At 39.0% G+C, this 20060-nt stretch overlaps 1 protein-coding gene and 1 pseudogene across 1 annotated transcript in view; one reads left to right on the top strand and one right to left on the bottom strand.

The window, feature by feature from the left end:
• Positions 1-20060, bottom strand: part of SLC35F1 (solute carrier family 35 member F1) — a 443643-nt gene that overhangs the window by 417072 nt on the left and 6511 nt on the right. The window lies entirely within an intron of this gene.
• LOC122220748 lies at positions 2975-3485 on the top strand (annotated as a pseudogene).

Genomic DNA, 20060 nt, shown 5'->3' with positions numbered 1-20060 from the left:
TCACAACATTCAGTAAGTAATTAAAAATTACTACAGATTGGGGCACCTGGGTGGTTCAGTCGGTTAAGCTGTTGACTTTGGCTCAGGTCATGATCTCGCGGTCCGTGAGTTCGAGCCCCGGGTCGGGCTCTGTGCTGACAGCTCAGAGCCTGGAGCCTGTTTCGGATTCTGTGTCTCCCCCTCTCTCCGACCCTCCCCCATTCATGCTCTGTCTCTCTCTGTCTCAAAAATAAATAAACGTTACAAAAAATTTTTTTTAAAATTACTACAGATAAAAATAAGCAGAAAAAAGTTACTAATAATCTATAGCAGGGGTTAAAAGACTAAGTAGTAGATATGATAGGCTTTGTAGGTAATTCGTTCATTCTCTTTTGCAACTACTCTGCTGTTGCAATGTGAATGCAGCCATTGACAGTAGATAAATGAATGAATATGGCTGTGTTTCAATAAAACTTTACATATACATGAACACTGAAATGTAAGTTTGATGTAATTTTCACATATCAAGCAATATTCCTTTTTTTGTTTTGTTTTGTTTTTAAGCCAGTTAAAAATGTAAAAATCTCTTCTAGGCTTGGGGGATGTATAAAAACAGACCAATATTGGTCATAAACATAGATGCAAAAATCCTTAACAAAATATTAGCAAACCAACTCCAACAATATATAAAAACAATCTTATACCATGACCAAGTGGGATTTATCCTAGGACTGCAAGGCTGATTTCACACCCAAAAATCAATTAATGTCATACAGCACATTAATCAAACAAAGAACAAAATTTCATGAGCATTTGACAAAATTCAACTATTCATTCATGATAAAATCTTCCAAACACCTGGTCATAGAAGGGAATTTCCTGAATCTGAAAGAACATCTAAAAAACAACTATAGTGAAAATTATATTTAATATTTAAAGACTGAACGCCCCCCAAGTTCGGGAATAAGCCAAAAATATCTGTTCTCACTACTTCTACTCAGTGAAGTAGAACCTATCTAGCCAATTCAATCAGCAAGAAAAATAAATAAAAGGCATCCAGATAGGAAAGAACAAAATAAACCTATCTCTATTCACAGATGCATGATCCTACATATAGAATATCTTAAGGAATCTACCAAACAAAAAGTGAAAAACAAAAAACCACTATTTCAACTAACACACAAATATAGCAAGGTTGCAAAATATCAAATTGATATACACAAATTAAATGTATTTCTACACACTAGTCATGAACAATCTGAAAATGAAATTAAGAAATAATTCCATTTATAATTGTATCAAAAAGAATAAAGTACTTAGGGAATAAATATAACAAGAGTAGTACAAGATGTATACATGAAAAATGATAAAGGATTACTGAAATAAATTGAAAAAGATCTACTGAAATGGAAAGCCATCCCATGTTCACAAATCAGAGGATATAATATTGTTTAGATGGCAATATTCCTCAAATTGATCTACAAGTTCAATATAATCCCTATAAAAATCCTTCCAGCCTTTTTTTCTTTTTTTTTACAAAAACTGACAAGGTGATCTTCAAATTTATATGGAAATGGAAAATGCCTTGGATAGCCAAGACAATTTTGAAGAAAAAAGTTGGAGGAATTTTACTTACCACTTTCAAACTTACTATCAAACTGCAGTTATCAAGACAGTATGATACTGGCTTAAGGATAGACACAGAGATCAATGGAGCAGAACTGAGAGCCCAGAAGTAAATTCTTATATTTATGGTCATTTGAGTGATTTGCCCAGAAAACTCATTGAGAGAAGTATTTTCTATAAATGGTATGGGACAGTTGGATATCCATATGCAAAAGATGAACTTAGACTTTTGCCTCACACCATACACAAAAATTAACTCAAAGTGCATGACATACGTAAATGTAAGATCTAAAACAATAGAACTTTTATATGAACACACAGCATAAAATCTTTGAGACCTTGAATTAAGCAAATTTTTTTGATATGACACTAGAAGCAAGGTCCATAAACAAACAAAATTGAAATGAACTTCATCAAAATTCAAAACCATGTGCTTGAAAAGACATTATTAAGAAATGGAAATACAAGCAACAGATCAGGGGGAAAATATTTATAAAATACATATCTGATGAAGGATATATAGATATGTAGGATCCAGAATATATAAAGAATTCTTACAATTCAATAAGAAGCAAGCAAACCATTCAAAAATAGGCAAAAGATTTGAATAAACATTTCATCAAAGAGGATGTATGAATGGCTAATGAGCATGTAAAAAGATGCTTAATATCATTAGTCATTAGGGGAATATAAATTAAAACCACAATGTGATATCATTTCGCACCCACAAGGCTATATAATAAAAAAGGCAGATGGTTGCTAAGTTGACAAACTGTATACAACAGGAACACTGATACATTGTTGCTGGGAATATAAAATGGTGAACCACTTTGGAAAACAGTTTGGCAGTTTCTTAAAAAGTTAAACATAAAGTTACCCTATGACCCAGAAATCCCACTTCTAGGTATCTACCCTAGAGAAATGAACACATATATCCACACAGAGACTTGCGTATAAATGTTTGTAGAATCTTTATTGATAATAACCAAAAACTGGGGGGGGGGGGGGGGGGGGAGGACTAAAAGTTAATCAACTAGTCAATGGATAGACAACAATGTGGTCTAGTCATACAATAAAATATTACTCAACAGTAAGAAGTTACAAACTACAGATACATGTGGAGATGGATGAGCCTCAAACACATTACGCTAAGTGAAGGAAGGCAGACACAAAGGACCACATAATAAATGATTCCACTTATAGGAAATGTTCAGAACAAGCAAATCTATGGATATAGAAAGTAGATCAGTGGTTGCCTGGGACAAAGGTGGAAACGAGGATTAACAGCAAATAGTAGGCTGTTCTCCCAAGAAGGCGGCTCCTCCAAGGCAAGTAATTAAACATTGGGAGCCAGCTTTCCTGAGGGAGGATGCCGGGGCAGCGGCTACAGGGTGAGGTGGTAGCCTTCCACTACCAGTCCAAAATGCTTTAAAATGTCTCTCTTCTAGTTGAAATCCCAACCATGCATAAACTTACAGTACATTTCAGATGTGGAAATAATGACCGAACAGAAACCCATCCTCCACTAGCTGCACTCAATGTTAGTAAGCTTGCCAGCAAAGCATGGACAGAGAAGGAGGAGAAGCTGAGCCAGGCTTATGCAATCAGTACTGTTGTCTCCCTAGAGGGCCAGCAGCTCTTCCAGACCGTACACAAGACCTTTAAAGACTGTAAATGGCAAGAAAAAAACCTCATAGTCATGGAAGAAGTTGTTAACACACAGACCATACCAAGTGGAAAACTGTAAAAGCAAAGAGAAGCGTGCACTGAGCCATGTATGCAAAATGGTTTAAAAACACTTTAGAGACACTGAAAGTCAAAAGATACTGCCGCGGTCACAAGCCCAGCAATCACAGAAGGAGACTGCCCTGTTATCCTGAGTCCACACACATGGAGGACTCTTCCAGCATCCAGCCAATGAGGCAATGGTGGTGGCTTCCCGGAGGAAGGCCAAGAGAGGGGAGGGATCCTATATTTCCTATTGATTCTTGTTAACAAAGGGTCAGCATTTTCAAATATTAGACTTGAACAAAACACATAACAAAAAAAAGCAAAAGAATAATTTAAAATTTGAAAAAAAAACCAGTAAATAGTAAATAAACAGTGCATAATAAAACTGATTTTAATAAAGCAATCATCATTGTTGCACAATTAGATACATTTACTAAAAATCATAGAGTTGTAGGCACGATATGGTTGGATTTTATGATATGCAAAATATGTCTTTAATAAAGTTGAAAAACATCACTTATATCCTCAGAAAGTAAGAGAAGATTTTGAAGACTTCAAATAAGATCAGAATGACACACATACAAAAAAGTAAAATTCAGAGAACAAAATAAACTTTTCAGAAATTAAAATGTTTGAAGGAGGAAAGAAGAACACAATAGGTGGTTTGCAAGATAAATCTAATGAAGTCACCAAGAAATGAAAAAAAATAGTGGAAAAAAGAGAAAAATGGTAAGAAAATCAGAAAGTCAGTTAAGGAAGTCAGCATTTGAAAAATAGGTGTTCCTCATAAGGGGACAGAGAAATGGGAGGAAATTTCAATGAAATAATGCAATGATTTCTCAAGACCTGAAAAACATGAGTTAATAGTCCAAAAAGACTAAGCATAATAGACTACACCAAGTACGTTATTGTGAAAGTCCAATAATTTGGGGCCAAAGAATTTAAGCTTCCAGAGAAGGAAAACAAAAAACAAAAAACAGAATGGTTTGAGTCTTCTTAATAGTAACAATGGAAATTAGAAGCCAGTGGAGCAGTCTTAAGAATTCTGAAGGAAAATTATTTTCATTCTTGGATTTTATATCCAGCCAAATTGTCAATCTACTATGAGTATAGGTAAAGATATGTTCAGACTCAGAAGGTCTCAGAATATTTACCTCCCATGCACCTTTTATCAGGAAGCTACTTGACGTATTCCACCAAAATTAGAGTCTAAATAAAGAAGAAGAAATAGGAACAAAGAGATCCAGCACAGAAGAGAAGCAAAGGGAATACCTGTGACAATGATGGGTGATCTCAAAACTACAGGTGTGCACAAGTCATTGAGGACAAACAGCCCATGTTGGAAGACACCAAAAGACTCTGGGAGAGTGTATCTTCAAGATGAAATAGATAAAACAAACAAACAGCAAACAAATATAATGCATCTTACCCTCTCAAGAGTAAATTTAGACAACTGCTAGAAAATCTGTAATTGAATTTAACAAGTACGAAGAAATTTTCACAAAATGACAATATTTACTTCAGCAAACAAACAAACAAACAAAAAAAACAGTTGTTCAGACAGGAGATGAAAAGTTCTGAAATGTGTTTGCTGAGCCATAACAACGCATACGCCGAATTTTGATCTAGATAAATTTACAACTATATTTGATTGATGAGAGAATTAAATGGTATATATGTATATTTGGGACCAGAAAAAAAGAAAGCTAAACCCACAGCTTCCATTGTGAGAATCCATAAAAGAATCAGCTAAGAGAGTGGAAACTGATTGCCTATGGTGAAAGGGGAAATGGTGGAGAAGGAGGAGGAGCACTACTGTTTCACTTAACAAACCTTATAGATTCAACTCTTTCAACCATACGCAGGTATAAATTTGACAAAAAATAAATACTTTTTTTCTTTCAAAAAGGAAGGAAAATATAGAAGTGCAACCCTGACATATTTTTTCTCCATTGAGTTCTTGGTGTTGTTAAGACACTTTCCTGAGCAGATTGCCAGTAAGGCAGAAGGCTAGGGATCACTACAAGAGCTGCAACCATTTCTTACCATGAACTAACAAATAAATTGTCATAGGAAATCTACAAGCAGATTCATTAATTCGCTAATTGTGCTTCCGTTCTCTAGAGAGATCTATCATGTCCTCATTGATAAACTCTCAATTTCCCAACAGATGAATTCAGCCACAATTCAACAAACACTTTCTCATCATTTAAGTTGACATAAAGCAGTAGAAAATGAACAAACAGTGAGACATCAGTTTTTAGTTAACATATTTTGACATCAAAATGGGGAGAGAAGGAAGATAGTGAATACATTTTTTTTTCACTTTGCAAATCAGAAGTTAAACATGGTTGAGTTTATTCATTCAACTGGATATAGTAGATTTTCCTTTCTCCTATAAGGTTCTGTAAGTCAATGGGTTATTTAAAGTCAATGGGAATAAGTTGTCTCATATAGGGTATCTTTCAACATTGAATTGTCAAATATTGAAAAGGCAAATAGTCTACCTCCATCCCAGTAACAACTTCTCTTCTATTTCTAAATTCTATTTTTTAAAGCATTTTTACTTATTCTTCCTGAAAAACGTATGAAAATATGGTTGTGATATTTTTGTTTACCTAGAAACCCAAGTGAGCTCCTAATTTTGTACCTAATGCCAGTTTCTTCTTTTGTGACTCAGACATGAACGTGACACATTCTCTGTTTGTTAATAAGTTTCATAAAGGCCAAAAACCTTACTGAAAGCCAATTTTTTCCATGGTAAACTCAGAGCTGAACTTTGCAAGGTCATAAGAACTTGTAAGCCTTAGCTACTTGTGTATTGATTCAGTCCTAAAATAATGTTTCTGTCACTCAGCACTGAGGTTTATACAATTCAGAAATAACAACAATAAATAGCATCAAAGTTCTATTTAAAACCAATATAAAAGCCACAATTTCTGACAGGATCTCAAAATATGAATATTATCGAGCCTTAGAAGCCAGCCAGCACACTTGCATCAGTACTAAGTCTTGAGAACAACTAATCCTACCACATTTGTTAAAACATATCCAACTGCTAGGAACTGAAAACCTCGACTCAAATTGGCATACACAATAGGAAATTTAATTGCTTCATATAAAGAGAAGTCAAGGGGTTGGGCAGGAGCCAGAATTAGTTAATAGTGTCTCAAAGATATCATCATAGACCTAAATTCTTTCCATCTTTCTCTATAAGCCTCGATGCGTTGGTTCTGCCCTCAGCTTGGCTCCCCTCGGGGGCTGCCAGAATATTGCATTTCTGGGTGTGATATCCATATACACCAACATTCAGAAGAAGAAAGGAGCCATGTCTTCCTTTGCAGAAACCCATGAGCAGATTTTTCTTACTCATTGGCCATGATTGGGTCAAATACCAGTCCTGGATTTTTGAGGCAAGAAGAGTGACATGACCATGATTGGCTAACACTCAACATCTGGAATTAAAGATTGTTTAGGAGTCAACCACAAAGACTACTAATTTTAACTCCCAGGCTCCTTCTGTTATTCTACTCTTTGACCTCCCAACCAAACTTTTTCAGTGTGTTCTCAAAAAAAACCCCAATTATATCATCTTTCTCAGTTTCTTGGAAACTTATATTGTCTCTTTTCTCTTCTCTCTCCTCCTGTACATAAAACTTCTTCCTTGTCCCAAAGAGAGTCAAATATACTCAAGTCTCTCCTTCTTAAAAAAAAAAAAAAAAAAAGATGCCTTCTCTACCTCCTAAGTCACCCTCTCATTTCTCATAATCTCCTCAAAGCCAAAATGTTGAACTTGCTAATTCATTAGCCCAGTTTTCTCATTTCTCCTTCACTCTTTAGTCAATCTGGCTTTTGTGCAATAACTTCACACAAAAGTCCCACTGAGATTATCAACAATCTCCTTGTTATAATGGAGCTTTTGTTCCTCACCTTAGCCTTTGACAATATTAACTAATCATTTCCTTGTAAAACATATTTTCCCAGTGAATCCCATCATGACCCACATGCTCCTGGTTTTCTTCTAACCTTGTGATTTCTCCTGGTCTCCTCTATTAGCTTGTTCTCCTATACCCAGCCATCAAGTGTAAGAATTTCTCAAGTCTCAGTCTTTAGACCCCTTCCTTGTCACCCTATTCTCCTGAGATAAGTTCACCATGCCCATGATTTTACTTATCTCTATATGTCAATGGCTGCCTAAAAGAAATACCTTGCCTTATCTCTTAGCAACAAAGCAACCATGAACTGGAAACAAAGAAAAGACCTCAGTGGCCCCATAGTTTTTAATCGAATATGACAACCTCATCAAGACCAAGTCCATCATGTTTCACATCTGATTATTTGTTACCTTCAAAATCCCAAGTCTCCTAAATCATCAAACATCACCCAGATATAAGGATAGCTACGCATATATCCTTTAATCTGAGATAATGTTCCACCTTTCCCAAACCCTTCACTTTTTCTCTCTGCCTTCTAGAACTCATGGTATATTATTGAAAATTACTCTTTTCATCCTCATCATCTCCACAGTTTTGCTCTAGTTGAAATCTGAAATATCTCCTGATGATTCCTCTTCCCTTGCAGCCCTTTTTTAGTGGATGCTGCTTTTTCTCTTACATCCTGCTCACCTTTGGTCCCAAAAGTAGGATAGGGAGCCTCTTGCTTCCTGTTGCTTTCATAACATTTCTCCTCCACTTCTAAAAAAACACGTATTTTTTTTTAGGACATCTAAAAAAAAGGACTCAGGACATCACACTTGACAACTTGCTATCCCCTCTTATTACTGCCATCTACTGATCTGCTGCCAACCCCCTCATTAATTGATCATATTAGTGTCTAACTCACTGTTTCTCATTCTACCTATTCCTATGACCACTTTCATTTAAATAGTCAAATAAAGGAACCACCCAATGCCTTGATAGCTTTGTTCCTTAGTTTCAAGGATCTTTTCTTCAACTCTTCCTTCACTCCCATCGTCCTTATCTTCACAAAAAGCTGAGTGCCTTCTGAAATATATATATCAAACCATCTTATTTTCTTACCATCACTTCTACCATCTCTACTTCCTCTCATGCTCATCATTTACCTGCTTACTTCACAGAGAAAACAGAAGCCTCTGGAAAGAACTTCCTCAGTTTCCCACAACCAAATTACAAATGTATCTCTTTTGTTCCTTCTTGCCTTTCATAATGAATGAGGTATCCCTCACCCTTCCTATGCCTACTTTCTTCACCTATGTGCTGAGTCCTGTGGCCTCTTGCTTTTTCAGGAACTTGATTAAGGAAGTACCACTGCCTCTCCTGTATTTTATCTTCTCCCCTCTATTGTCTCATTATAAGCATTTAGGCATGTTCAAATCTTTCTCTTCTGAAAAAAGAAAAAAAAAACAATGCTACCTCTGACTTTATGTCAGAGGAATCAACGCTTCTAGTTAAAGGCATTTTCTCTCCTTTACAGTGAAGCTTCTGACAATGTTGTCTACACTTGCTGTCTCCTTCTCCTAACCTCCCCCCACTCATCAATCTTATGCAGCCAGGTTTCTGCCCACACCTGCTCCCACTCACCACTCCATAGAAATTGCTTTTTCCAAAGTTACCGAGGGCTTCCTAGTTGCTAAATCCTACAAACACTTCTCAGTCTTTATTTTGTTGACTCTTTTATAATGTATAAAACATATAACACAGATGACTGTCTTGAAAATTTCTTCCTTTGGTTTTTGTACTTTTGGGTTTTTTACTCTAACTGTTCCTTCTCTACTTCTTTTGCAACGACCTTTTTCTCTGTGTGTCCCTTAGTTGTGATCCTTGAGGTTCTGTCCCAAGTGCTTCTCTTTTGCTTCACAACTTCTCCATGGGAAATCTCATCTATTTCTAGGGCTTACATTATCATCTACAATCCCACAAACATCTCAAACCCCAAACGCTAAAACTGAACCCAGTGTTTTTCTCCTGAAGTGACTTCGTTGGTAATCCAATGAATGGCTGTGATATTGTGATTTATAAGCATGAAAATGAATAAAGGCAACCTCATTTAAAATAGAGTCCAGAAGCCCTTGAAGGGGAGCTCTCATGCATATACCACTCATCTCAGCCTATAAAACCAGCAGTAAGGAGGAGGAAGATGATTTTTACTTTGACATTGAGAGGACACTTTTCACACAGAAATTTATCTCCTGCTCCTAAAAAAAAGATCCCTCCTTGTCCCAGCAACAACACACTGATCGCCACTTGCAGCCAGTGAGAAACGGCCACAACCTCAGACTCTTCTTCTTCAATGATCTTTTGTTCGGAACAACCCTCCCCAGTTTCCTCCTAAAACTAACCTTCTCTTCAGATTTGCTTATGGTTTTGGTTTTGCCATAGCTTGAATATCCCGAATGGCAATTCTCTGCTATTCCCTAATAAACCCATGTTTTGCTAGTAAAAACATTTTACTTTTAAGGTTGATGTAAGAACTATTTCTCATATATTTGATCCTTGTCCATGGTTCTTGGCTCCCAGCTCCTAAACCCCTTGGAATTTCCTAAGTGATGATAGCAATAAAGATGTCTTTTGTTATATGGATGAGGTGACTTTTGAACCACACCTAAAGATGGAGGCTGGTTCCCGGAAGAAACAGCCTGGTGATTAGAGGGTTAGAACTTTCAGTCCCACCCCCCTGACCTCTGGGGAGAAGATAGAGGCTCGAGATTGAGTTCAATTATTAATGATCACTAATGATCAATCATGCCCATGTAATGAAGCCCCCATAAAACCCAAAAGAATGGGTTTGGAGAGCTTCTGGGTGGATGAATAAGTGGAGGTGATGGGGAGTAGTATACCTGGAGGGCATGGAAGCTCCATGCCCTTTCCCTGTACTTTGCCCTAGGCATCTCTCCCATCTGGTTGCTCCTACATTATATCCTTTTATAACAAACCAGTAATCTAGTAAGTAAAATGTTTCCCTGAGTTCTCTGAGCTGCTCTAGCAAATTAAGTGAACACAAAGAGAGGGTTGTGGGAACCTCTGATTTATAGCCAGTCAGAAGTACAAATAACAATCTGGACTTTGTGACTGGCATCTAAAGTCCAAGGAGAGAGTCGTGGTAACCTCCAATCTGTAGTCTGTCAGCCAGAGGCACGGTAATAGCCTGTGATTTATGACTGGCTGTTGAAGTTGTGTGTGTTTTGCCGGGGGGAGGTGTGGTGGGGGGCGGTCGTGGTGGGGGGCGGTCTTGTAGGACTGAACTCTTAACCTGTGGAATCTGATGCTATCTCCAGGTTGACAGTATCAGAATTTAGCTGAATTCTTGGGAACCCTACTGCTGTCTGAAATTGCCTGGTGGTATATGGGGAAGCCCCCCTCTTCACGTATGTTAAAATTGGGTCCAGGAACCATTTTAATGGCCCCATTTCTCTCCCACCTTCAACATCTCATTCAGGCACCTGAATGCTTCCTGAATCCATTCACTCCATACCCCACTGCCTCGTCCCTACTACACAGCCTGTCTCTTCAATGGGATGAAGCCACAGCCTCTGAACTGAACCCAACACACATCCTCTTTCACTTCTGGGATTCTTGCACAATACTCTCTTCATGGAAACTTTCCTACACCCCTCTCTCCCTAGATGTTACTTATCTTTTAAAAATGAACCTTAGGAAACTTCACCCACAACTTCTCCCACTGAGACACCTGGCTCCTTGAATAACATTATATGTGACCCAAGTGCTCAAGCAAAGCCTGAGAGATGCCCACACGGCACTTCTAACTCACCCTGTGGTCACCCATTCTTGCAGTGCTATCTCCTTTTTTTTTTTTTTACATGAATTTATTTTTGAGAGACAGAGAGAGGCAGAGCACAAGTCGGGGAGGGGCAGAGAGAGAATGAGACACAGAATCCGAAGCAGGCTCCAAGCTCTGAGCTGTCAGCACAGAGCCTGACACAGGGCTCGAACTCACAAACCATGAGATCCTGACCTGAGCCGAAGTCAGGCACTTAACCAACTGAGCCGCCCAGGTGCCCCAACAGTGCTATCTCCTAAAATCCCCTCCTGCCCTTCCCGGTTCCATAATATCCTTAAGCCTTGCCCTGGCTCTTTTACATCACAGTATGATCATTACAGTGGTGTTTGATTGGGTTTCTATTCCAGTCTGGCCCTCCTCCAGTGCACCCCTCACCAAGCTGCCAGAGTCCCCTGCCCAAAACACGAACCTAACTTGTCACTTCCCTGCTATGAACTCATCAATGGCTCCACTGGCAATCAGGCCAAAATCAAATCCATTAGCTTAATGGAAGACCCATTCATATTCTGGCCATTTGTCAACCCCTTTTAGGCCTCATTTCCTTCCTTTCCCCAGTGTAAGTACCCTCTGCACAGCCACAAAGAATGCTCAGTTCCCTACTGTGAGGAGTTGTTTCATGCCTATGGGCCTTCCCATATGCCACTCTGAATATTCTTTTCTTTCCTGGTCCAGCTGATGCCTACTTACTGTTTAAAAACTACCTCAGGAGTCACTTCCTCCAGGAAGCCTTCCCTGACCCTGTAGCCCAGTTAGATGCCTTCATAAAATCAGAGCACTCTGCATGTGCACCAAACAGAGCATCATTTTCTTATGTGGTTCTCTGTAGACTGTAAGCTTCATGTCTTGTTCAGCTTGTATCCTACCACTTAATACAGAGCCCAGCATATAATAAGTGTTTGTCAAATGATTAACTGACGGTGAAGAAATGGACTTAAGAATTTATCCCACACATTGTCAAAATCAGACATTGTTTAAAAGAGTGTAACTGGAACAAGGTCTTACCTACTAGACTTCATTTAAGGTTGGAGGGGAAAAGCTAACGTGAAAGGAAATCTCTTCTGAACAAATATATTGCCTATCTAAGCTAGAAAACACTATAAGAAAGGGTCAAGGGTTGGGGCATCTGGGTGGCTCAGTTGGTTGAGCGTCCGACTTTAGCTCAGGTCATGACCTCGCTTGTGGGTTTGAGTCCCGCGTAGGGCAGAGCCTGGAGCCTGCTTTGGATTCTGTCTTCCTCTCTCTTTGCCCTTCCCTGCTCATGCTCTCTCTCTCTCTCTCAAAATAAATAAACATTAAAAAATCATTTTTTAAAGAGAAGAAAAGGCCAAGGACTTTCTAGAAAATAATGTAGTAAACTTTTTATTCAGGCAGAAACTGTTTCTATAAATACAGGCTATCTTGCATACTTTTACTGTCCTAGACATAAGTAAATGACTCATTCACATTAGAAGGCTTACAGAAAATTTACTGTATTCAGGTATTCTAGATACATATCTTATTATCTGACCTCAATAGCAAAGAGGCATGTAATGGTGTATTTGTAATACAGCTATCCAAACAAAACGAAAAGAAAGGTTAAGCAATGGTGAAAGAAATCAGTATAGACAAAGTTTATAATTGAAACTGAAACCAAAAAGATGCCTTTTTTCCCCCTGAAATATAGCAGAGCATTTTAGCTGGCATTATTTGAATAAATTAAATTCTCAGTCTAAAAACTCCTTGGTAGCAGAGGTGTGAATTATTTTCATAAAATCATTTGTTTTAACTTCGCAAAGCTACAAAGCTTTTCCTCCCAGCTTTAAAATCCATATGTGTCTCCTTTTGGCTAATACTAAATGTAACTCGCCATTCTGTGCATTTATTAACCTGGTGTGGCCAAATGTTAGTAAATGCACTGAATGTGAGTGGAAAGGGGCCCAGGTGCTTAATTTGGCTTCACATAATCAAGTTTAATTTAAAAGCTGAGTTTGTCCCTTAACAAATAGTTCATAAACACTGGCTATGTGCCAGACAGTGTGATTGCACTAAGGTACAAAGATGATTATGACAACGTGTCTCCTTTCAAGGGATTCTCAATCCCAGTGCATGAAACAGATCCACATATAACCAACTAAACCATCAAATGCTAAGCGCTATGCTGGAAGGATGAATAGTGTGCCATGAAGTTAAGAAGGCAGGTGAGGGGCGTCTGGGTGGCTCAGTCGGTTAAGCGTCCGACTTCAGCCAGGTCACGATCTCACGGTTCGTGAGTTCGAGCCCCACGTGCGGACGTCCGGCTCTGGGCTGATGGCTCGGAGCCTGGAGCCTGCTTCCGATTCTGTGTCTCCCTCTCTCTCTGCCCCTCCCCCGTTCATGCTCTGTCTCTCTCTGTCTCAAAGATGGATAAACGTTAAAAAAAAAAAAAAGAAGGCAGGTGAGTTTCACGTTGTGAAAGAGTCAAGGAAGAAGAGGTGGCATGGATGGTTTCTCCGAAGATTGGCTCTGGCCTCCGTGGCTGTGCAGAATTTCCCCTGACGGAGAATGACAGGCCCAGAACAGAAGGGCAGAAATCAACAAAGGCCTGATGGAGAAGCGCTCAGCCCGTTTGCAAATGATGAGCAGTGTGCTGAAACTCAGAGCATGTGTAGGAAGTGGCAGGGAGTGGAGTCGATACTGAAAGTTTATTTAACAACTGCATTTCCCAGAGTTCAGCCATTTTTAAAATAAATTAATAAGTTTTACCATATCTGCACACCACCTGTATTATTATTTACTCGATATTGTTTTAAATGACTCTCTTTCTAAAACGTGAATGTCTACTTTAGCTTCATGTGAAGCAATAATATCCATGAAATTACACATTTGAGGTACTAATCACATTTTCCCAGTAGTCATTAAAATAAAAATAAGTAATAAAGTTATGTAAATGCTTAGTATCATATCACCTAAAATTGTCTTTTATGCCACTAGGGGCACATGCTCCACACTTTGGGAAATACCTCTTTGCATTAATAAGTAATATGAAAAGGAACAGCTTTCACAAACTATTAGTTTTATTTTCCAAGTATAGGGGAGAAACAGGAAAACAATGCTTCTATGAAAAGATTGTCCAATAAAGCAATTTTGAAATTCCTGCTGGAAGCAAGTAGGTAATTGTTTTAAAATGCTGAGAAACAAGTGATAAGAGAGAAAGTTAATTGAGTGAGGTGAGAGCAGGAAGTACTCACATGATTGTACAGAGGAAAAAGCTCTGTTGAGGCAAGAATTCAGTAGGAAGAACCAACTGAGATGTAACCTGAAACTGATTAGTTTTTTTTATTTGTTTGGTTGGGTTTTCGTTTGTTTGTTTTGTTTTTTGTTGTTTGTTTGTTTGTTTGTTGAGAGAGAGAGAAAGAAAGAGAACAGAGCGGGGGAGAGAGGCAGAGGGAGAGAATCCCAAGCAAGCCCCACACTCAGCCCGGAGCCCAATGTGGGGCTCAGTCTCATCACCATGAGTTCATAACCTGAGCCGAAATCAAGAGTTAGACGCTCAACCAACTAAGCCACCCAGGTGCTCCGGTTTCTTTTCTGACCAGACTCTAGAGCCGCACTGTCCAACATGGCAGGCACTAGCTACATGTGGCTATTTAAATGTAACTGTAAATTAAATTAAATTAAATTAATTAAATTTTAATTACTCAGTCACACTAGCCACATTTCAAATGATCAACAGCCATGTGGGCCTTGTAGTTATGGTATTGGACAGAGCAGATACAGGACATATCCATCATTGCAGAAAATTTCACAGGACTATGCTGTACTAGACAAATACCAGACTATGGCTGGAACTTACACTGCCAAACTATAGGGCCTCAAGGGGAAGATTCTGAAAACTGAAAACACAGAACTAGATACATTTTCTGCCCAGGGGAATTAGAAGACGAGGCCTCGGGTAGGAGGGGAAGCATAGCTTTCCACAATCAGGAATAGGCTACTTACTGCTCTGACAGGAACTCTGGATGCCTAACTCAAGCATGATTAGTAACATAAAATGCTAAGTAATCAAAGAAATTCCAAATTCCCTTATGTTATCATACAGATTCCCTGTTGTAGTTGTTTGGAATAAAAATAACAAAAAGAAAAGGAAAAGTTATGCCCATAAGTTAAAATTCCAGCTACTGAAGTCTATGCTTCTAGAACTCCCGGTCTCTACTGAGTGCCAACTATGTCCCTGGCCCGGGCTATCTCCCCAGCAGACAGACTTTTCTTACCCATCATCACACTTTAAGAGTTTTTCCCGGGGCACCTGGGTGACTCAGTCAGTTAAGCGTCCAACTTTGGCTCAGGTCATAATCTCACAGTTCATAGGTTCAAGCCCCATGTTGGGCTCATGTGCTGACAGCTCAGAGCCTGGAGTCTGCTTCGGATTCTGTGTCTCCCTCTCTCTTTGCCCCTCCCCCCACTCACACTTTGTCAACCTCTCTCTCAAAAATAAATAAACATTTTAAAAAACTTAAAAAAAATTTTTTTTTCCATACAGGGGTACCTGGGTGGCACAGTCGGTTAAGTGTCCAACTCTTGATCTCAGTTCAGGTCATAAGCTCAGAGTTCACGCGCTTGAGCCACACATTGGGCTCTGCACTGATGGTGTAGAGCCTGCTTGGTATTCTTTCTCTCCTTCTCTCTGCCCCTCCCCTTCTTGTGGACTCTCTCTCTCTCTCTCTTTCTCTCTCTCTCTCTCAAAATAAGTATGTAAACTTTAAAAATTTTAAAAAGAAAAGAATTTTTCCCATACATCTACATCTTCTGATTTTTCCTTTTTAGCTTCCAGAATGTAATTGTATGTCATTGTTGTTCTAATTACTATAACCATGTAATCTCCTCTTCTGAACCTGCATTTTCCTGTCAGTACAAATGGAATAATAATATCTGCAGTGAAGAATGAATTAAATAATGAAAACATTAATTTGAAAAGACATATGCACCCTTATTTTTATTAGTGCATTATTTAAAATAGCCAAGATATGAAAACAACCCAAGTGTCTATTAACAGATGAATAGATAAAGAAGATGTGGGATATATCCACAATGGGACATTACTCAGTCCTAAAAAAGAATGAACTCTTGCCATTCGTGACAACCTAGATGGAACTAGAGTATTTTGTAAGTGAAATATGTCAGACAGAGAAGGACAATTACCATATGATTCCACTCGTATGTGGAATCTAAAAAACAAAACAAATGAACAAACAAACAGAATGGAAACAGAGTCATAAATACCAAGAATACACTGTGGTAGTTGCCAGAGGGAAGGAGGGTGGGGGGGAAGGGCAAAATAGGTGAAGGGGATTAAAAGGTACAAACTTCCAGTTATAAACTAAATAAGTCATGGAGATGAAAAGTACAGCATTGGCCATACAGACAACAATATTGTATATAGCGACAGATGGTAACTATACTTATTGTGGTAATCATTTGGTAAGGTTTTTGGATATTGACTTACGGTGCTATAACCTGAAACGAATATGATGTTGTATATCAACTGTACTTCAACAATAAATTTTAAAATAAATAAATAAGTAAGTTAAATGAGACAGCACACAGGAAGTGCTTACTACAAACAGAAAATGCTGATAAAAACGTGTAATACCTATAGTAACTACTTCCCCATTGGCATGATGGATTTCTAACGGCTTACAGAGCCTGTAGAGCTGAGATTCAGTGTCCCCATCTGTGAGCCTGCCACCTGACACATAACAACCATAGCCTTACCAGTAATCAATCAACCAACAACCATCAAGTATCCCCTCTGTGCAAGACACAGAGTATATAAGTGGTCTCCAGGCTTCTTACAAATTATAGGGCATGACTCCCACATTCAAAGAACTTAATTCCAGATGAATTAGAAGAACTTCAAGAGCATTCATCAGTGAGGAAAATGAAAGTTGTGACTGCCATCAATAAGGCTTCAGATAAACTCTGAAAGTCATGCCAGGGCCACCAGCATCATTGGAAACAATGGTCCAACAGTGAACAGAGGACCTCAAAGCAAGAAGCATATTTTGACAACTTACCACTGAGCCCTTCTTGAGGACTGGAAGGATTTGTAATGGAGATGAGGGGACCAGGGGTTCAACAGTGGCAATCATAAAAGCTCAAAGTTTGAAAATATGCCTCCAAATTAGAGAATCACATTATTGAAACAGGAAGTGTGTGAATGGAAGTACTAGTTTGATCAGACGTGAGTTTATGCACCATATTTGGACAAACTAAAAAATACCTGAAATATAACTTGTATATAAATAAACATTAAGCCTTTTAGTTTAAGTTCTAACATGATCTCTCTAAACTTCTACTAAAATATTTTTGTAACAAACCCCAAAAGGATGTATACATTTCCAAGGCTGCAACCTAAAAATGATACTCAGCTGATCTGCAGAATTTGAGAGGAATTTCCTCTAAATGTACAACAGATAAAACTAAGCACACAGAACAACTGTATGATACTCACATGACAATGAGGAATGAGACATTACTACTCCTCACTCTTTAATCACTGGGTCAGAAAAACCTCAGTCAGAAAACTGGGCAACTTGCCATATGAATGATGTTTTTTGAGAAGTCAGAGTCCCTTCTCTACCTCCCTCTCCCTCAGAATCTCTTTCTACTGTCATAGAGATGGCTACACCCAGAAAACAATCAGGCACAAAGAGAGAAGGAGTGATAAATGTGAAGGCTTGGTCTCAGAAAGTTTTAGGTAAGGGAGTCAGGAAGAGCTGATAACAGCATTCATGGGGAGGGAAGTTTTTGTGCATGTGATTTACTCAGAAAGCTAGAAAGCAAGGTTACGAGACCTCATTTCAGTTCAACAGAGCTGCACTAGAAGAAAGTCTGCTAAACATTTGAAATGGGGTCATGTATCAGGTATTATCCGACTGTATCTCTGAGAAGGGCTTTTACCTAGTGCCCAAGGGCAGAGTTGAGCAGAGGGTAACTGACAAACTCTATCTGTTGGCAAATACTGGGTTTGGATTGAATTTTCCCTCTCAGAAGATAATGTTTTTTTAAAAGCAATTCAATTCTATATCCATCAGGATTATTAACTTCAAGCAACAGAAACCAAATCTAACTATCCCAGCCAAAAGAAAAAGGAGGAAGAGGAAGAGGAAGAGAAGAAAGAGAGAAAAGGAGAGTAGGGGGGCTTTTTCATTCATTCATTCATTCATTCATTCAACAAGTCTTGATTGAATCCTTACTAGTGTCAGAGGCTGTAATATATCCATCACCTATCGTATGGACGTGTGTTTCTAACTAGACCTACCCAGACTTCAGGCAATATACTGCTGAGGAAGCTGATAGATAGTTCTGTGGGTATGGCACAAAGTTTCTGAAAGATGTATTCACATGGCAGAAATGAAAAGAAGAGAATGGGGGCACTTAACTGGCTCAGTCGGTAGAGCATGTGACTCTTGATCTCAAAGTTCAAGCCACACACTGGGTGTACAGACTACTTAAAAATAAATAAAAAAAAAAAATTAACCGAGTGCCTGGGTGGCTCAGCTGGTTAAGTGTTCGCCTCTTGATTCCGGCTCAGGTCATGATCTCACGGTTCATGAGATGGGGCCCCACATCCAGCTCTGCTCTGACAGCACAGAGCCTGCTTGGGATTCTCTCTTCCTCTCTCTCTCTCTGCCTCTTCCCCACTCACTCACTCTCATTCCCTCTCTCTCTCAAAATAAATAAATAAACATTTAAGAAAATAAAAATAAAAAATAATTTAAAATTTTCTTAAAAAGAAGAGAAGCGAATGTTCTAATGGAACATCTCAGACTTTGTTCTCAGACCTAAGAATGGTTAGCAGACTTCAGTGCTTTTTTTCACCTTGAACTGCAGAGAAAGTCATCTTTAAAGTTCTAAATGTTTTCCTGTTTCCACGGTCATTCCCTGAGGGTATGCCAAAGTCTCAGTACAATCAGATAGGAAACAGGAACTACGAAGAGTGCAGGCACAGCAGATTTGGTCCCCGTGCTGGTTCCCCGGACAGGGAGCAGCATCCAGTGGAGTGTCAGCAAGTGACTGGGAGCAGGGTGACCAGTGGCCCCATGGTGAAGCTGGGAGCTACTACAGGGCCTGTACACAACACAGAGGAGGAACTGTCGGGTGGAAAATTTAGGAGGAACTGAGGACAACTTCTTCCTTTCTCGACACACACTAGACCCAGGGTTTTTCTTCAGCGGCACTTCTGACATTTTGATGGGACATTTCTCCCTTTTATAAGGCTGCCCCACACTCTGCAGGGTCTTTAGCATCCTGTTACTGCCCACTAAATACTCACAATGGGGCAAATATCTCACTCCCGCCCACCACTTACTTCACAAAAGATTTCTGGAAAATCTACTTTCTTCCCTGCGGGGTTTCACCAGCATCAAAGAGCGTGATCCTCTTGTCAAAGTGTCAAGCCTCTTCCCGTGTCACCATTGTTTCCTTGTCAAGAGCACCTAGAAAACCCAAATAGGCCAATTGCCAATGTGTCACCATTTTTCAAATAACTCGGTTACTTTTTAAGAGGGAAAAGTCAAATCTTTTCCAGTGGATTTCTCCCCAGTGCTACCTGCCTGTTTGTTTACAAGATAAAAGAGCATCCTAGTTGTTAGCTATACCGTCTCATGAGGTCAGTAAGGAGACACGCGGAGGATGGTTAGCAGAATGGGTTAGGGTGGACCTGTTTAGTGAAAGGGCCGTGAGGAGGATAAACAGTGGCTTGTTTGTTTCTCCAGTTATTCGACTGTTACATCTTATCTAATGCCATACACATACACACGCGCACACACACTCACTCACCCCACATTCTATTCTCCAGACCAGAAGTACCTAGGAAATTCTGCTTTTAGAACTTCCAGAAAGAAAATGAGTGAAAGAAACAGGTAGACCTCTAATGCTATAGAACTGCCACTCCATTATGTTGCGCTAGTTTTCTTTTTCTCAGA

Source organism: Panthera leo, chromosome B2 (assembly GCF_018350215.1).
Source record: "Panthera leo isolate Ple1 chromosome B2, P.leo_Ple1_pat1.1, whole genome shotgun sequence".
Lineage (NCBI taxonomy): Eukaryota > Metazoa > Chordata > Mammalia > Carnivora > Felidae > Panthera > Panthera leo.
Note: the sequence above shows the minus strand (reverse complement) of the source record. Positions and strands in the feature narration are given on the sequence as shown.